The following is an 8,155-nucleotide window of genomic DNA, read 5'->3' as shown; positions in this document are numbered from 1 at the left end:
ACCGAAACTCTAAATCCACTGTTAAATACGGTAGGGATTCTGTTATATGTTTCAGCGCAGGGAGCTGAAAAACTTGTTTTCTTGACTACGCAATGGGTAGGCATCTTTATCAGTCCATTGTCAAAGAAAATTGGGCATTTGACTGAGTTTTTCAATACTATAACGATTCCAAAAAAATAGCTTGTAAAAAGTTTATTAATAAATGTTAAAAAATACAAAAAATTGCAAATTTGGCCGACGGCAATGAATAGATGTTGTGCTGCCACTTGATAAGCTAGCGTTATTTAATCAAAGAAAGGGTTAAAATAATAATGATTTTTTGATTTAATAGCAATCGATGATTTTAAATCAATAAATCAATTTTTGAAGTGAAAACTTCTTTAGAATCGTTGGGAGTGATTTGAGAAAAAGTGAAACGAAAAAGCGACCCTCTTGGCTACGAAGCGTTATATTATATGTTGATATAAACGTAGCGACGAACTAAATAACTTTTATTTTTTCTTGTGATTCGAACCAAGGATTTTGGATCGGAAGCTCACATTGCTAGTCGCTCGGCTACCGCGCCATGCTGTCTGTGCTGGCCTAAAAGTTATTTAGTTACGAAGCGTTATATTATATGTTGATATAAATAATTTTTGTGAGCGTGTAATTCTCATCTGATAGATCCTCCATCGGAGGACAACAAATGTTAAACTGATTTTTGGAAATGGGCGGAGTGTTTTAAGGGCTTGCTCCACCTCTGCCACGGGTTGGCCCGGTATTGCAGTACCGCCGGGATTTCGGCCTTGAATAAATACAAGAAGAAATATACCAACATTTAGCTTTGGTGGGAAGAGACATAAATTTTTATATGAATACAAGTAGACGAAAATGGAATTTTTTTTTTTTTTTTTGAAATTTGCATTGCAGGACATTTCTGATTATTTATTGAAAACAGTTTTTTTTTTATTAAAATTTATTATAGAAGAAAATTGAATTTTTTCCAAGGTGAATTCATACACTAAGCTAAGTAAAACGTTTCGTAATTCAATTTTGTGTTGACATCCAAATGTACACGGCGGAAGAAAAAAATAACAAATCAGCTGTGCTATTGCTACCACCTTCAATAGATTCGCCTTGATTTTTCATATAAAAATTATACATATCATCACTTGTGACAACTGTACCCAGTCGGTCGACAGTGTGTGAATCATCTTTACATTCTGCAAGAATACCCCAACCTGCGCAGCGCACAGTAAAATCGACACAAAGCTGAGCGCAGAGCACAATCGTACATACACACTAACGTACATACATACATATATACGCTCGAATACATTTTCTTACTGTGCTCAGCCAAGGCTGGTAGTCATGCACTGCGGCGATATGAACGCACAAATGCACATACACAGGCACGAACATGAAATCAAACAGCTCGCCGTGTTTAAGTGAATCGGTATAAATATTTGGTACATTAATTTTTGAGAGCGTGTAATTCTCAAAAGGTTTATTAGAAAATGTAATGACAAGGTAGTTTGTTGGTTGTGTATGGTTATCGCTTCTCGGCCTTATGGCTAAGATCAAGTGTAGTATCTGTTCTTATCAGCTTAACATCTGATAGATCCTCCATCGGAGGACAACAAATGTTAAACTGATTTTTGAAAATGGGCGGAGTGTTTTCGGGACTTGCTCCACCTCTGCCACGGGTTGGCCCGGTATTGCAGTACCGCCGGGATTTCGGCCCAAATTATTGAATAAATACAAGAAGAAATATACTAATACATTTAGCTTTGGTGGGAAAAGACATAAATTTTTATATGAATACAAGTAGACGAAAATGGAAGAAATTTGTAAGTCTGTTTCTTCGGTCCGTTTGGGTATTTTTTTTGACAACATCGAAACCAAAGCATTTGTATCATATTTTATCTATCATAAGCCACTCGTATCATTTGTTGAAATTGAAAACATTGAGGATGAATAATAATAAAATGAAGAAAATAAAATATGAACTTTATAGCAATATTATAATGAACCTATAATTATCCTGCTCCTAATGCTGCTTTCATCTTATTCTCTCTCAGTTTGTTTTACGGAAGGTTTCACTTCTATCGCGTCTAACCGTTAGACTGGTATTTTTTTTTTTATATATTCTTCTCCTTGATTGGCGCGATAACCGCTTATGCAGATGAGGCCTTCCTCTTCCTCTGCTACTACCAGCTGGTAACGCATCGAAAATTTTGAGAACCGAAGCATTTGTTTGCAATCGGAAGGCACAATCCAACCAACGTTGAATCTTTATTCGCTGCACTATGTCTTATACAGCTCATTGATCCACACCTACTATACTCGCCGTCACGAATGTGCAAAGGTCTACCAAATCTCCGCAGAGTCTTTCTCTCAAACACTCCAAGGAACACCTCATCGGATGTTGTCATCGCCCAAGCCTCTGCGCCATGGGATGGGAGAAGGACACGATGAGAGAGAGAACTTCACTACTCAATTGCCTACTTAGTCCAAGGCAGCACTTGTTGGCGTACGAGATTCTCCGTTGGATTTATTTTTTATACAGCAAAAAATATCTATTTTGCTCAGCTATTTGAAAATTTCAGTAATATATACTAGCATGTGTTTGTTCAAACCCGATGGGTTTCGCTTATTTCGATTCATTTGAAAATCAAATGTCAGTGCTCGGACATAAACAAATTAATTTGCTGAAACAGAGATTTTTATAATAAGAAAAAATTGAGACCACAAGGAAATGCCAACAGAATTCAAAGTATTGAAGCCGCTTTTTATTTCCTTTAAATATTTCTTGACAGATGAGTTTCAAACTGTACTACCCGTTTAGTAGCCCCTCACTGGAATGAAAGATTTCAATCTCTCCCCATGCTCCAAAAGCTGTGCGTTAATATCACTCGTTAATATATGCCAGCTAAACCTCATAAATGGGTAGCAAAACTTGTCTCTATATGCGATTCGACCGGCTTCTCCTATGCTTTCGGAATTTACTCAGTCGCGGGAGGTAATATTATTCTTGAAAATACTCCCGACCTTGGCGCTGCATCAAATGTCGTTGTAGGATTTTCTCAAAACGTTCCGGACAAGGTCAATCATATTATCTATTTTGATGATTTTTACACTTCACTCGCCTTGGTTGTTTACCTTCGGAGGCACAGTATTTACAGTTTGGAGACTGTGCGAGTTAATCGAGTGCCAAACTGCAAGTTGTCTTCTAATGCTGCACTTGCTACAAAGAAATGTTTTCCGTGGCTATTCCGTAGAGTTTTTAGGTGCAGCTTTCAGTGTTGAACTCTCTAATATTCTATGGCGCGACACAAAAGTACTGCGTTGGATATCTTCGTACGTTGGTATTAAACAATTTTTTTCTCGAACAAAGTTTCAAAAAGAGACGCGATGGGATCAAAAAAATAAAGAAAATATCGCGAAAGATTGCCCAAATGTTGTAAAAGAATGTAATTGTCATATGAGCGGCTTGGATTTGATGGACGAACTCATTGGCCATTACCATATATGTATGAAGAGTAGAAAGTCGACAAATCGCATCTTTTAACGTATCTTGGATATGACAATGGTAAATGCCTATATTTTATCTGACGGACGTAGTGAAGTCGCTGAATCAATGTGTTTGTTTGGTTCTCTTCAGTCCAGTAATCGTAGACGTCCATTATCACATTCGCCCTTTCCTGTACTACAGCGATCGGTGTCGAAAAAAATTTATTTTCCAACGAATGATGTTTGTTACGACCAGATTGGTCATTGGTGAAGAAGGTTAGATCGATCGCGCAAAAAAATTTCATAATTAGCGGTTACAAATCTGGAACTCAGGCATTTTATTCAAAATGCAATACTCATTTATGAAATTCAAATACAAAAAGTTTTTGTTTTGGAGTACCACAACCAAAAATCTATACTATAAAGGTGAATGTCTGTACGTTGTACGCGCATCACTTCGAAACGACCACACCAAATGACGTAAAAATTTGTATACATTCACATTTTCTCCCAATGAAGGTTATAGGCATGTTTTTATGATGAAACTCCCTTCCCACAGCCCCCAGGCCGCGCCACCACTCTCATTTGTCACTAATAATCGAATATTTGCTTAAATTTAATCTAAAAAATCTTAGTTTTTCCTATTTCCCAAAATTTATAGCACACTCTAGACTTCATAATCCGCAACTATAACCCAAATGCAAAGTTCAAAAACGGTTTGAGATAGAAAATTAATAAAAATAATTTTGATTGATATTTTTCTGATTGATTGTTTTGATTTTATTCAACGAGGCATAGCAACGGATGCTGGGTATTGTAATATTATGGTTATTAATAAAAAATTATTTTCTATGAAATTATTGTTTGTAATTATTTTATATACATATCCTAAGTCCCTCAAAATTACTCTTACGCGAGCGGAGTAAAGCTAGTTCAGAATAAAATAAGAATTAATATCCTATACAAAACAATTATTAATTTGAAAAATTTAAGCGTAAATGCCCACTCCCTCCAAAAGGCGGGGTAGATATTTTTACTCGTACAAGATAAAGTGAGAGTCTAATAAAAAAAACGGACTTAAAATTTGTTCCTTTTGAGCACAAATGAGTATAAATTATTTTTTGAGCACAATAGAAAAATCAGGTATTTGAGGGTTCAGAACAACATATCACAAAATTCGTGATTTTTTTATGGAAATAATCGTCCAAATGACTCGACAGTTCAAATGCTGGTGAAAATTTTCAAGAAACTGGTTCCGTCGAGGATAGAACAACGACTGGCAGAATAAAAACTGGACTTTCTGTCGAGAATATTGCCGCTATGGCGGCCATTAAGCATTCATGAATCGACTGTTTGGCGGATTTTACCTGTAGACCTATCTATCTCATGGTGAACATTTAAATGACGACGTCAGTATTTAAGAGGTGAATTTTTAATAAAAGTAGAGATACGTGAAAAAAGCTATATTTTTATTTTATTTTAAAACAACATTTAAGCGCGTTTATTGAAAGGCCTTTTATATTGCTGCCACTTTGAAAATATTTTGGAAGCTGGCTTTGGGCGGCATTTGCAGAGAAGGGAATTTTTCTGTTGCTATTATGATAAATTACAAGATTACGTAGATTGAAACTGAAAAAACAGAACCATCAACTTTCCGCTACATTAGATACTGAACGTGAGCAAATACAATGTAGCGTAAATTAGGCACCCGAACAGACTGGAACCACACGAGATCTTGTAGACTGGTCATTCGGCCAAGAATATCGCGGCTATGGCCGCTGATGCTGCTGAAAGCGAAGCAAAAACAACCAGACGCCAAGCCATGCAATTGGGTGTCACCCACCAGACGAACCCTACCGTGAATTTTAGTGAAACGCAATAACGCCAGAAATAGTTCGGAAAGTGAAGGCTCGACTTGAACGAAATCCACGACGTACGGGAAGAAAAATGGCCAAAGAACTGAAAATATCGCAAAACAGCATTCGACGCATATTGAAAAATGAGCTCAAGGTCAAGGCTTACAAGTCCCAAAAAGCACGCGATCTTTCACCCCAGCAAAAAAAAAGTTCGGTGCGAAAGAGCAAAGGAGTTGTTCCGCTTGCACGAACGTGGCGAATTTCCTAACATTGTGTTTTCTGATGAAAAAAAAACGTATGACCACTCGAAGCAATTTCCCATCGCAAGTAATGGTTTGGGCCGCAGTGACCGCTGATGGACGCTCTCCAATCGTTTTTATCGAGCCTGGTGTCAAAGTGAATGCGACTTATTATCAGGAAAATGTTTTAGAAGCTGCTTTAGAGCCGTGGACACGCAAACATTTCGGTCGTAGACCATGGACGTTCCAACAGGACTCGGCACCGTCTCATAAAGCTCGTGGGTACCAAGAATGGTTAAAAAAATCATGTTCCACACTTCACTTCGTCCACACAATGGCTTTCGAATTCGCCAGACGCAAATCCGATGGACTATTCCATCTGGTCCACTTTGGAGAGCAAGGTGAGCACTAAAAAATATGTCAGTATGGATGCGCTGAAAAAAGCGATTATACGAGAATGGGCCAAAATACCCCAAGTTCACATTCGTGCAGCATGCAACTCATTTTTTGACCGTTTGAAGGCTATAGTCAAGGCAAAAGGTGGTCATATCGAGCTAAAGTGAATATATGTATGTAAAAATTATAATCATTTTTGAACAATTTTGTCTTTGAAATCAATAAAATCTATTTTCACACAAAAAAGTAATGTTGTTTTGAATAGGTAACACTCCATATCGTTCGCCCTGTTCTGTCGAGCCATCCTCAATATCTACGACAAGGAGGACGATTTTGTGTCGAAAAACATCATAAGGGACGAGGCGTATTTTCACTTAAGCGGTTACGACAATAAGCAAAATTTTCATTTTTTGGGCACTGTGTACGCTAATTATATCCGCTAAGAGCCACCGTGTGATGCAGCGTTCACGCAGGAGGAGTTATTTGACCGTAGTCTTTTGAGGATGTCATCGGCGATACGGTCACCGGTTACTGGTGAACACTACAAGGCCATGGTATGACTTCTTACTGCTGGAATTTAATGAGCGAAGCTCCGTGAACAACTCGGTGGTTACAATAAGACGGTGTATCCGCATATACAGCACGAGCTACAATGGATATTGTGAAGCAAGCGTTTTCTTGTCGCATTATCTCCAGCTGGCGTTACCAGTAAGATTGAGCGATTTAACTATCCCTTACTTCTTACGTCGAAGTTACCTGAAATTGCGGGCTAATACCAACAAGCCTCAGACAGTCGTGATTCCTGAGGGAAATATTCGGCAGGATTGCGAACAGTTATCACCGAAATCTTGCGGAAAGTCATGGAAAGTGCGATAAAATGGACACAAATATGTTTCAACACAACCAGATATTCTTTTTTGCACATAAAGGAAAAAATTTTAAAAGTCCAACTAAAGATTTCTATTACTCAAAATTTTTTTTTTTTGTTTATTTACTAAAAAATTGATTCAAAAACAATATTGGATGACTAATTTTCCGCCCACTATAATTGTATATATACATTCACAAATTTCTATCCTACCTAAAATTTTAATATTTCTTGTTTTTTTTTTTTAAGTTGAATGACCCCGCATTTATCGCCACATTGGCACACTTTTTTTTTAGTAAAAAGGAAGTACGAATCAAAAATCAGATCACAACATTTAACAACAATTACACCTTCATCCACACACACACACACTCATGCACTCGTACACTCAAATGCTAGCTCAAATGCATCCGTAGTTAATAAAAAAGCAAACACAAAAAGCGAGTGGCCTATTAAAAAAATGCAAATGTTCATATAAATAGCATTTATTTGAAATTCAAAAGAAAAGAATAAACGAATTAAACACAGAAAGCTGGAAAACATGAAAAACGTGTCCTTAAGTGTTTCGCCGACGGTTAGTCAATTTGGTCACCGCAACTATGTAGACGGCTCGACGAATTGTTCGTGCTTGGCATAAATAGCGCAGGAGCTGAGTTGAATTCAATTGAATTTAGTTGTGTTGAAAAGCGTTTCGGGGCGCACGCGTGTTACGCTATAATTGTTGTTGCTACAGCTGCATAAATACATATTTATCTACCATAAAAGTTTGGTTGTTCCGTTGTGGCCATGACTTTGTTCATTTAGTATTTGATGAGGGCGATTTGACCTGTGTCGGTTACAATTTTCTATTTACTTTTTATTAGTGACTTACTTTTTTATTTATATTTTATAGTTTTTTTTATCCAATAGGCCAATAAGTCATGGAAAGATGAAGATACATGTGTAACAGCTAGGCTACTATGGCCGCAAATAAACAAGAAAAGGACAAAGGAATTGCTTAGTCTCTCAAGAGATAAAGGTCGAGATGAAGGTCGTAGCTTGTTTAACCGGTCATTGGCTATTATCTTACAGAGCTGTCTGGCGTGGGGTTGGGATCAATTCTACATTTCATAAGACCCACAAAATGGTTCCACGAAGGAAAGTAAATGGGGTTTCCGTGCCGCACAGTAGTATCACAACGGACCTGAAAGGTCTAAGTGAGTTGGTTGTGCAGACCGACCACCACCATAACCTAACCTAACCTATAGTTTTTGAATATTTTTTTCTTAAATTATTATGTCGCCTCTTTAATAGCAACTGTCGCA

At 37.4% G+C, this 8,155-nt stretch overlaps 1 non-coding gene and 1 pseudogene across 1 annotated transcript; both read left to right on the top strand.

Annotated features, from left to right (window-relative positions):
- The first annotated feature begins 577 nt into the window (after window positions 1-577).
- Window positions 578-793, top strand: LOC129236608 (U2 spliceosomal RNA; annotated as a pseudogene).
- Window positions 794-1,533: 740 nt separating this feature from the next.
- On the top strand, window positions 1,534-1,730 carry LOC129236638 (U2 spliceosomal RNA). The gene has a single exon (XR_008581695.1). It is a non-coding gene; the product is annotated as a U2 spliceosomal RNA (small nuclear RNA).
- Window positions 1,731-8,155: the final 6,425 nt, after the last annotated feature.

The sequence above is a fragment of the Anastrepha obliqua genome, chromosome 1 (genome assembly GCF_027943255.1).
Source record: "Anastrepha obliqua isolate idAnaObli1 chromosome 1, idAnaObli1_1.0, whole genome shotgun sequence".
In the NCBI taxonomy this organism is placed as follows: Eukaryota; Metazoa; Arthropoda; class Insecta; order Diptera; family Tephritidae; genus Anastrepha; species Anastrepha obliqua.
This window is presented reverse-complemented; position numbering and strand designations above follow the sequence as displayed.